Raw genomic sequence first — 10,733 nt, 5'->3', positions numbered from 1 at the left:
ACATTTCTGCCAGTTGCTGGCAATCCTAAAAACGTACGAAAGCCTTGCAATTTTTCTTCATTCCAAGTGCTCCACCCCACAGAGCTTCTGCACCTCTTTGGCTGCTCCCCAGCTACAACTCAGAATGGCAGACTTGGCCACCACTACATTACTCTGGTCATTAATTTTTGATCCAAGTAGTTAAGATGTCCTCCCAAGCAGACACTTTTGGGAGACTTTTCTTGTTTCAATTCTCACACAACTTGAAAATGGGTTTCCTTGCAGCAAAACATCAGTTCCGCATTTATTGAATTCTCCTCAAATGGTCTGGCATTGACACAGCATAGCTTGTTTTTCTAATTCATGCATAAAGTTTGTAGGGCAAATTATCCCCTGCTGAAAGGCTGTTTGCTTCATTCCTTGATAACGTCACTTTCTAACTCTCGAGGAGGAGCTACGGCTACTTTGTGCGATACTCGGAGGCTTTAATCTGGCAGCCCTAAAACATATAGCCTGCCAGTTTTTCTTTGATGTCTTATCATGGCCACAGTTCTGCATGCTTCCAAAATTTGTTAAAACCCTCACAGAGCTGATACATCCGATACCCAGCTCAGCTCTTCAGAGCCCAGCGCTTCCAAGCCTGAAAGCATTTGCACGACTTTCACTCCAATTTCCTTCCTGCGGCCTGATCCTCATGAAGCCACAGAAGCCATTCCCTGAGACGTGCTTCCCACGTCTCAATGCTGCCCACCTCCTCTTGTAGGGAGGGGACAGGACTCCCGTCAGCCTTGCCACTGCTGCCTCGCTAGCCAGAAAGATGGCTGTGAGACGTTGCAAATCATTTCCCTTTCTACTACCAAGGGCTATATTCCACCCCTGCAAAGGGCCACAGATTTACATAGATGGAGCCATGTCAAAGCGCAATTCAGTATCTAAGCTCTCCAGATCCACGAGCTGCGTTAACATAGTGAAAACAGTACAGATTGTACACCTACGATTTACGTTCCATGCTGGTCCTCCTGCCCAGCCTCACCTCATGATCACTTGTGCCGTGGTCACCACCAAGACTGCATCTTGCAGCGCCGGCAGGGCACTGGGGAGAGGGTCCCAGGGGCACAGGCCACGTCCGTCAGAACATGCAGGACTCTGCACCGCATGCCAGCAGCACGAGGGGGCCCCAGTTACCAGTGTGCCACGTTCAGCTGGTGCTTGGGGGCAGATGAGGCTTACTGCTGCTCACCAACTGTTAGCCAGATGCAGCAAGTTGAAAAGTCAAGCAGCAGGTTAGACCTCAGCTTGTTTTATAAATGAGCTTAAAGGAAGACAGAACTTCAGGGGCAGAGCCTATGAAAATCACTGACCACTGACTTTATTGTCACAAATTTTTCATGGTGACTTTTTTTTTTTCTTAATTGCTTCACAGCATTTATGAAATATGCGCAGGCAGGGGGCTGCCTTCCTACCCTGCACAGCACAGTTTTCAAGGCAAAGGCACACAGACGAGGTAGGTTGTCAAGGCCATTGCAGTTGCTGCTTCGCCTTTGTAGCATCACAAAGTGGTTTAACTCCTCAGGACAGCCAGTCTAGCATTTTTGATGAATGCTGAACTTGCTTTAAGTAAATGAATGTGTTGTTATGCCTGTGAACCTCTGAACAGCCTCTTTGCAGCAGATCCTGTAAATTTGATTTTGACAAATATGTATTTAGCTATTTTCGACAATGCTTCTATCTTCCAGATCTAATTGAAAGATGTAGGCCTTTGTTTATAAGGAATATTTAAAGGTTTAATACATCAAGTTGAGATGCTCAAAGCACTACTACAGATTTAACTGAAGAAGACAGCAGACTATACTAGAACAGTTAATCTCTCCAGTGTGATTTATTTTATAAGCAATCCTTACTAGATCTCCTTTGTTCTTTATTATTCAGACAGAGAACACCGCAATCGCGCACAGACACTACCCACGAATCTGCTTGCAGCACACTTTTGCCAGTGTTAGTCTGGGAGGATCATCGCTTCCCACGTGCATGAAATCTACATTAGATTGCAAAGCCATAATCAAGAAAGTTCAAACATTTCCCTAGGCCAACACTGCCTAAAGAATTGATTAAAAATCAGTCAAGCCTGGAAATCGTTCTCATTATATTCCACAAAGCGAATGCGAGGAACAGTCCACATCTCTAAACCACATTCCTTCCGCCCAGTCCTACTTTCAAGTCCTTACAATTTATAAGAACAAACAAACCCCAAATCTCATCTGAGGGATGCAATTCCATCGGTACGAGCCTTTGGAGTGGCTGCAGCCCTTGTGCTGCAAAGCACCTGACTACAAAGCCTTACTGTCTGCGCTCCCATGAAACAGGAAGCATTGTAGAGAATTCCAAACGATCCCTTTGTACATCCAAACAAATCAAACATACTGGGGACAACTTTTCTTCAAACTCGAAAGACAAGCGACCAACCCAGCCGGATCCAAAACAAATACTAAAAATAGTAAATAAACATCGATGCTTCCAACTCTTGCTAAACTTAGCTTTTAAATGCCCTGCTCTTAGCATCCTGGTTTTTAATTTTTTTTAAATAAAAGGTGGGATTTTAATACCACTTTCCCGCATTTCAGATTACAGAGAACAAAAACGTCTAAATTTTAAACTCAAAACAGTAGAAGCAAATATCAAAACCCACTGCATTGCATGATTTTAAACTGTTCTAGTACTTGAGGGTTTGGGACCTGGAAAAAAAAAACCAGCAGGCAATTCAACTTGACAAATACCGTTAACAGCAAGGTGAAAAGGTGACAGAAAGAGATGAATTTACTCACTGAAGTTTAGCTTCTGTTCACTGATAAAAGCAAACCAATACAAGCATTGTTTGGTGCACGCCGGAAGGATAAACACACAGAATAATGGAAAAACGAAAATCATTTACCTCTCTCTGAATCCAGGGAAGCATGAAGAAACAGAAAGAGCAAGTTAGAAAGCATTCACACAGACAGAGCTCCAGCATATGATGAGACAGAGTAGCTGAAAGAAGTGCTGTACATTTAGCGTTCACTGTTTGTTTGTAGCACAGTGTATTTAAGTTTACTGCCACTATTTCAACACTTATTTTGGTTGAATCCCGTTGCTCTGAAGTTTGTATTTTTGGAAACATGCAATGAAGCCAACAGGCATCAGCTGAATTTAGAGAGGCAGCACAGACATATCAACACTGAGAGGTAATCAAGCTTAAAATACCACACGCAAGTCCGGGAAGTAGTATGCAGAAAGCATAAATAGACATACAAAGTGCATGAACCTTCCTTCTTCCAAAATAACACTATTTAAAGCAGACACTGACAAAACAAACAAGCGTAAGTCTTCAGGCTGTGAAAACCTTACATTATTTAAATTGAAAGAGTAGGAAGATCATTGTGAATTTTTTTAATGCCTTTTCCAGAAGCTCATGCCCCAAGGTCACTTTGGCTCCTCTGAAAGTTGCACCCTGAAGAAGTGACAGCCTGGGGAACAACCTCACATGAGCACTGAGCCGAAGCCAGGATGTATAAGATCACTACACACCTTCATTTCTGAAGCGCTTCAGCAACCACCAGCTCTCGGTACGACTTAACCAACACCCCCTTTCCCGAAGGCGGGCAGGAGAGGCACAACCTTCCCTGGCTGGGGGCTGCCCTTCTCCCCCGTCCCCGCAGAGCTGCTCTGCCTGCCCTGCTCCCTGCCTGAGCCCCGGGGAGGGCTTGCTGCAGGTCCCCGGCACCCACCGCAGCTGGCTGCTTTAGTAGGTCATGCCAGCCACCACGAAATACCTGCAGCGTGAGTTCACAGGTACAGGCGCACTTCTGGAGCTGCCATGTGAAGAAAGTACACGGTTTCCCGTGACATTACCACAAAGGGTTAGCTGTGCTGGGGAACAAGATGGGTTGCTGCCTGCTTCTCCCCACCCCTCCTAAAAAAAAGGACACCGCTTTATGTAACGTATAGTGTCTCTACAGGGGTAATAACCATTCTCCAGAAGAGAGCTACTTAGTCCTGCTCTCCTGTCCCTGCCTCCCGCATGCATCTTGCAACTCCCCTCTTTTAAGAAGGGCTCATCTCCAGTGAGCATCCAAGCAAGGTTCATGCACTGTGCACAAATGTGGGACCTTACATCATCCTAGTTTGTAACTGACTCTGAGAAAAAAGTAGTGGAGTGGAAAATCACCCCGTCTCAAGTAATAAGGGCAGGATTAAAGACAGAGCACACTGAAGGGAAGGGATCCAATTCCCATTAGACATCTCACTTAAGCAAGCTTGCAAAGCTTACAGGGGTTGATCTGTTACTTAGAAATGGCTTAGTGAGTAGATCTGGAATAAACATAGGCTTTCTAAGCCAGGTTTTAACTAAACGTGCATATGGTTAGCTAATGCATCTGTCCAACACGGGAGTGCAAGTCACACATGCATGCATATGTACATTGCTGAAGGTTTAATTTCTTTCTTATGTTGAGATGAAAGCTCTTCTGGTGCAACTTGTAGCCGTTGCCCCTTGTAATCTCCATGTAGCCCCTTGTGAAGAGCAATCATTCATTGGAACAACCTCTGCATGGATGTGACAGAGTCCCCATCACAGGAGGTTTTCAAGATGTGACTGGACAGGGTGCTAGACAATATCATCTAGGCTCCCTTTGCCATGAAAGGTTGGATCAGATGGTCTTTCGATGTTGCTTCCAACCTGGGCTGTTCTATGATTCTATGAAAGCAGCCAAGTTGGAAAGAAGATCCGTATTTACAAATGTAATGGACATTCCCAGAAATTTTACAATGGAACTGTGACACTTAGCCTCGTTGTAAAGAAGAAACAGGGCTCTCCACTTCCTTCCATGCCGTGAACTGGGAGTTTCCCCTTTTCAAAATCCAGTGGTGACCTGTGTGGATCTCTCCAACCAAAACCCCACTCATTCCTTCACTTCAGCTACATGGACTTTCTACTAGGCTTTGCAGAATCAGCAAGGACTTCACCATGCCTGTTGCTACCATTTTATAAATTAAGAGGTTAAAATTAGATCTCAATATTGCAAATATTGAAAGTTTTTCAAGCCTAAATGGCCCTCGATTCTGTATTTCAGTGCCAATTTGAAAATCAGAATTGAAAAAGTAGTATCAGTTTTACTTTCCTGGCAAATAACAGTCAATGTTTCTAAGTAGTATGAGAAGCAAAATATATATAATTTTCTTCATGCATTAATCACTGGCTCTATATGAAGTGGAGAAACAGAGATTACCTCTCAGAACAAAGCTTTATATTAGAAAAATCTTCCAGCAATTTAGACACAAGGTAGTAGGGGAACAAAAAGGGGTGGGGGGGGGTGGGGGGGAAGAAATGTCTTGGATCTAGCAGATTTTGAACACAGTACAATTAGACGCAAAACATGACCTGCTGGTGCAAACTCTTAAAGGGAGATCTGCTAATTCCCCTACTGTTACGCAATATACAATTGTACAGAACAATCACCATTGCACCTGTAAGCACAGACAAAGAAAAAGCACAGGAGGAAATTCAAGAAGGTGAGAGAAAAATACAAGCAGTTGGCTGCTGGACTTCCCTGAGCAGTGAGGAACAAGTGGGGCTCTGACTGGGGGACTCCCATACCGTGGGATACATGCAAATCAAGGGGGGCTGTATCCTGCTTCTAAGCAGTTAATTACAGCTTTCCAATTAACCCAGTATCTCCTCATAGAGTGTCTTGTAACTTATGAATTATTTTCACACAAAAGACTATTTGCCTCTATTCTCTTCACATTCTGGTAGCTTGAATATGGTTGAATGATTTACCTTTAAACTTAAAATAAATAAATTGTAAAAAATTCACCCCAAGGCTAAAAAGCAGACGTGGAAAGTTTCAGTTCAAATGGCAGATTCTGCTGATGGCTCTAAGTGCCAGAAATGCTGCAAAAGCAGCTGTGCAAGTGCTTCAGTATGGTGCTCTATATATCCTTTTCCAAGCTGACTGAGTTAAAAGGGGTCAAGCCAGACCCGGCCAATAACATGGGAAGACGATACCTAGAAAATTGTGTCAGGGCTGCTACACAGGATTTGAGATTCACTTCTGAGGGGAAAAGGCCAAGACCTCTGAGGAAAACAGCCCACGTCCTTCCAGCCTGCAGAGGCATGAGAAAGGAGCCCCCCTCCTAGAGCGAGCCCCAAGGGGACGCTGCCTCCCTGGGAAGGGCATGACAGTCTCCTCCTCCCCACCATTTCTGCCAGGCCCATTTATTCCAGGTTGTTTTCCAATTAGCGCCTTTGGAAGCAGCGTATTACAGTACTGCCAAGGGTGCCTGTGTCCCTGATCACCCTCTTTCCCCCGCACTCCTCTTGCAGAGGGTCGTACCCAGCCCAGGGATGCAGCAGAGGCAAGACAGTTGCAGAGAGGAGTGTAACCAGTGGGGCACCGTCCTGCGGGACAGGTCTTCACAATACGTGACAGTGATTGAGTATAAGACAATTTCTCCTTCCAGCCCCAGGCTTTGTACGTCAGTGACTGATGCAAGCTGCATCCTGGAGGCTGATCGTTGATATACAATGCCCACCCCACAAGCTGAAGGGTAATGGAGGTTTCACCGGGAGGTGAACAAACTGAGAGGCGCAGTGGTATCACCCCTGAGCCCCAAAATCACCCTCCACATGGCACTTGTGAGGCCGTATCTGGATTTCTGCATCCAGGTTTGGGCCCACTAAACACGGGAGGGAGTGACAAACTGGAGCAAGTCCAGCCGAGAGCCACCACGGCTGCAGGAACCACGCTTGTTTAGCCTGTAGATGAGGTGGGCTTGTTTAGCTTGGAGATGAGGTAACAGGGAGAGGATCTAATTAATGTCTCCCACTTGCTCATGGGAGGGTTTAAAAAATAGAGCAAACCCAAGTTTCTCTGCCAAGAGAGCAGGTAAGCCCGCAGAGAGGTACTCCAAGAGGCTGCGCAATCTCTGTCCTTAGAGATTTTTAAAACTATCAACCAGGAACGGCCCTAAGGTAATCCTGAACCTTGCCGGGCTTTGGGCAGGAGGCTGGTGTAGGTGACCTGCTGCGGTCCTTTCCAGGGTAACATTTTTCCTGTCACTCTGTAACAGAAACACCTCAACCCACAGGACGGAGACGTGCTGTGCAGATGGACATGGTGATGCTATGCTTACGCAGACGACCAGCCTACGGGCCTGTCTCAGCGGTGGGCAGAGGGAGGCTGGCAGGGGCGAAACGACCTGCCCGAGAGCCCCGGCAGCTCAGGTCCCCCACGCACCCATCCACCCCCATGACCAGGACAGACGTCCTGGACTCCAAATACTCTACAGTTGCTACTATTGTGTCTTCTACTTCAACAAGGGCCAGTGTAAGACTACAATGTGATGGGGAGCAAACCACACCAACGAACACAACAGGTTTTGTTCTTGGCGTCTCTGATAAGGTGTTTAAGAATCGAGGTGATGCTCCCATGCTTGGCTAGTGTTTTAGTGGGGCACCACACTGCGCGTGAGCCTGGGAGAAGGTTAGGAGTCTACTCCCCTGTACCTGGCAGGGTGAATTGAAGTCTACAGCCCAACCATTTTTGTGACTGATGCATTCAGCTAACAGGATGAAGAAGTTAACACTTCACACCTCTTCATTCCTGTAGCTTCCCCTGGAGTCTGGCTGACTGCAGCTTCCCCAACTGTCTTTTTTCAGCAGATCAGAAAAAAATAAGGCGGCCATGTGTCACCTATGCCCTGAGCAAGTACAGAGGTCTGCCCTCCAGCCTCCGCAGCTGTTATTTTCACGTGGGACTACACACATCAGCAGCAGCCCTCGCCATCTCTCTTCCTAAGAGATAACAACCAGCTGAAATGTCTTTGCTTTCAATTACTGGAGAGTTTTAGTGGAGTAAAATACATTTTACTTGATTAAAAATAATGATGCATGGCATGAGCCTTTCATCTTTATTTACAGTTATAAGTACTTGCCCAAGCATATCCTCTGAGGCACAGAAGAGGCCCTACTCTGGTTTTCTAATTTGTAATTACGAAGTCTAGTAGCACTTAATGCAGCAAAATGTTTGTGTAAAATGTATCTACACCTCAACAACATAACATGAACAAATAAAGGAAAACACCTTCATTTCTGTGCATTTGGAAGTCTCTCTGTTGCTTAGACAATGATTATGTCCTTCACTTATGTATGCCATTAGAGAAATATAGTTGCTTTCACTGAAAGGAAAATGGCTGTGGTTTATAATTTTTCTAAGTGTTTGGTAGCTTTTTAAATGTGTCGTGTCCCCCCCCCCCCCTTTTTTTTTTTAATTGCCCTTAACACTTTTTTCTTCCCCCCCCCCCCCCCCTTTTTTTTTTAAATAGTCCTTAAGCCTTTTGTCTTCCAATAAGTATCAGACTATTCCAGCAGACTGGCCTTGAGTTTCTGGGCCCCTGTCACCACCAGGATGGAGGCTGAGTAGAAGTACAACTAACGCTTTCTGCAGAAATCCCCTGCTCACTGTGGACCAGATTGTGCCATCAATTTTTAAGCAATTCTCCACTGGTAGCAAAGACGACTTCTGCTTAAAAATTGATGGCTTGATCTAGCCTTCTGTTGCTAATCATATATTACGAAGACTACTATAACCTAGTCAGATTCTATTTTTAAAATAAAAAGAAAATATGAGGCAGCCTGACACATTATATGGATTCACATTTTGTAAAGACTGAATTGTACTCATAAGACCAGAGGCTCTGAATCAATATGTCCCACTGATAGCTTGGGTGTTAGACATCACATTGGTATCTGACAGGCAAGCTAGTTCCTTGTTATTCCTCAAGTCCTCTCCATAAATAAGCAACCTCAGGTCACTTTACCATTTCTTCAGGGTCTCCCTCATCTGCACATACTAAATGACAGTGACTGAAGGCCTGAGACGAAAGAGCGAGTGCACTTACAGCTCCCTGCAGCACATGGACACCCCAGGCACCTCCTCTCCTGATGTAAGCCAGGGGTGTCTTTCATGACCCAGTGCAGACCATTGCTTTCCCTCTCCTTAGGAAATGTTATGTTTGGCTTGTTAGGGAAAATAAACACGTTTCTGGCAGTATAAAAAGAACTTTCAACAGCAGTCCACCTTTTCCCCAAATCACCATACCACCATTTTAGATGGATCAGTTTGGTATGAGATTTTCCGTTTTAATTCTTTTAAGAATTATTAAATTCAGCCATAAAGACATTCCAGCACATCAATTTGGAAACTTCTTAAAACACGTAGAGAACACTTTAGACTTACATCAAAATACAACAACAACAACAACAACGAAAAAGTATGTTTTCTCCAGCAGGTACCAAACCAAATTTGGGCACATGCCAGTTATTTTCTAATAGGAGGAAATGAAACTGAACACTTCTTACTGACTTGATATTCTCTGCTTTAGAACTGTTACATTTCAGGTTTTGACCTGGATTAACTTCACCCACTGAATAAAGACATCTCAGCCTATCTCAAACTACACTGGAGCAAAGTCTGCACTCTAACACAAGTTAAAGCTATACAGAAGAGTTGAATCAATACTAGCACTCTAGTATCAATTAGATAAGAATTTTGTCCACAGTAACACAAGAGTTTTACTTCACATCACAAAACACAGGAAACTCCAAACGGCGAACCAGAAAGCCTTGCCCAACAGGATACCCAACAGACCGTAACAATACAAGAAACACCACGGACATTGAATACACATCTTAATTATGTAAAATACTAATATACACAGTTTGTTTGACCCTCATCTGTATTGCAACTGATCAGTGTTTAAAACATCTTCATAGATAAGGTTATTTTCTTTACTTATATATATATATCCACTGTTGTAGAAGGGAAAACTAATCTGTATTTTATAAAAACATACTCTAACTACTATTACATAATAAAACCCCACTATCTTTCTCCTTCTCTCTTTTAACTCCTTATGAAAATAAATAAGCCAGTTTTTACTGAGAAATCCTCCAGGGCTAAATAATATCATTTTCCTCACTCACAAGTTCTTATTATTACATTAACTGCAAGGTAGCAGTTACAGAAACATAATTAACGCCATAGTTTTAAGAGGTGAAACACTTCATATATCTCCCTGATAGAGATCAAGACTCAGCAATGTTTGGTATCCTTTAAGAAAGCAAAAATTACTGCACAGAACAGGGGAGAGCAATGAGGTTCCATAACATGCGAGAAACCTAATTTAAGACTGAAGCTGCTGAGTTTAAAGAAAAAGATGAATGTGCTTGTCTTTCTTGCCTCCCCTCTGCACCCAACGTAATGAGGATTCAAAGCTATATATCAATTAAATCAATGAAATTTCTCTTGCTGCAAATTCTTTATGAGTACAGATAGGATTAAGCAAGCACAGAGACCTCAAGGCAATATATTACATGTAAATCATGAAGTTTCCTCTTCTGTCAAAAGAGCCATTAACCATTTCACTTCAGCTGAATATATCTTTACATGCACATATCCTCACACATGGTGTAACACTTCCTCTGTCCTTAAACATGTTTACTTCTTCGGAGCTCTACAAAGATTTAAAATTGCACAATTATGGGCTGAAAGAAGAAAGCCGAGACTAGCTAGCTAGAAGTTAGCTGGGAATTACACATAAATAATTATACAGACACTTGTATGTTTGGGGAAAAACACAGGGAGGTTTCTTCTCTTCAGTAAATGAGGTTTCTGCTGTTCTTAACTACAGCATCTTTTCATCCATTAATACAGCATTAC

At 43.7% G+C, this 10,733-nt stretch overlaps 1 protein-coding gene across 2 annotated transcripts in view; it reads right to left on the bottom strand.

Moving 5' to 3' along the window:
• The window catches only part of APBB2 (amyloid beta (A4) precursor protein-binding, family B, member 2), a 122,801-nt gene that overhangs the window by 17,910 nt on the left and 94,158 nt on the right, over positions 1-10,733 (bottom strand). Inside the window, exon 1 of one of the 2 annotated variants that reach the window (XM_009332440.1) lies at positions 2,909-3,104. The exons of the other annotated variant lie outside the window; for it this stretch is intronic. The gene's annotated coding sequence lies outside the window, so the exon portion shown is untranslated. Of the gene's footprint in view, positions 1-2,908; positions 3,105-10,733 lie in introns of those variants that run through there. 2 annotated transcript variants of the gene reach the window in all.

The sequence above is a fragment of the Pygoscelis adeliae genome, unplaced genomic scaffold (assembly GCF_000699105.1).
Source record: "Pygoscelis adeliae isolate BGI_AS28 unplaced genomic scaffold, ASM69910v1 Scaffold59, whole genome shotgun sequence".
Lineage (NCBI taxonomy): Eukaryota > Metazoa > Chordata > Aves > Sphenisciformes > Spheniscidae > Pygoscelis > Pygoscelis adeliae.
Note: the sequence above shows the minus strand (reverse complement) of the source record. Positions and strands in the feature narration are given on the sequence as shown.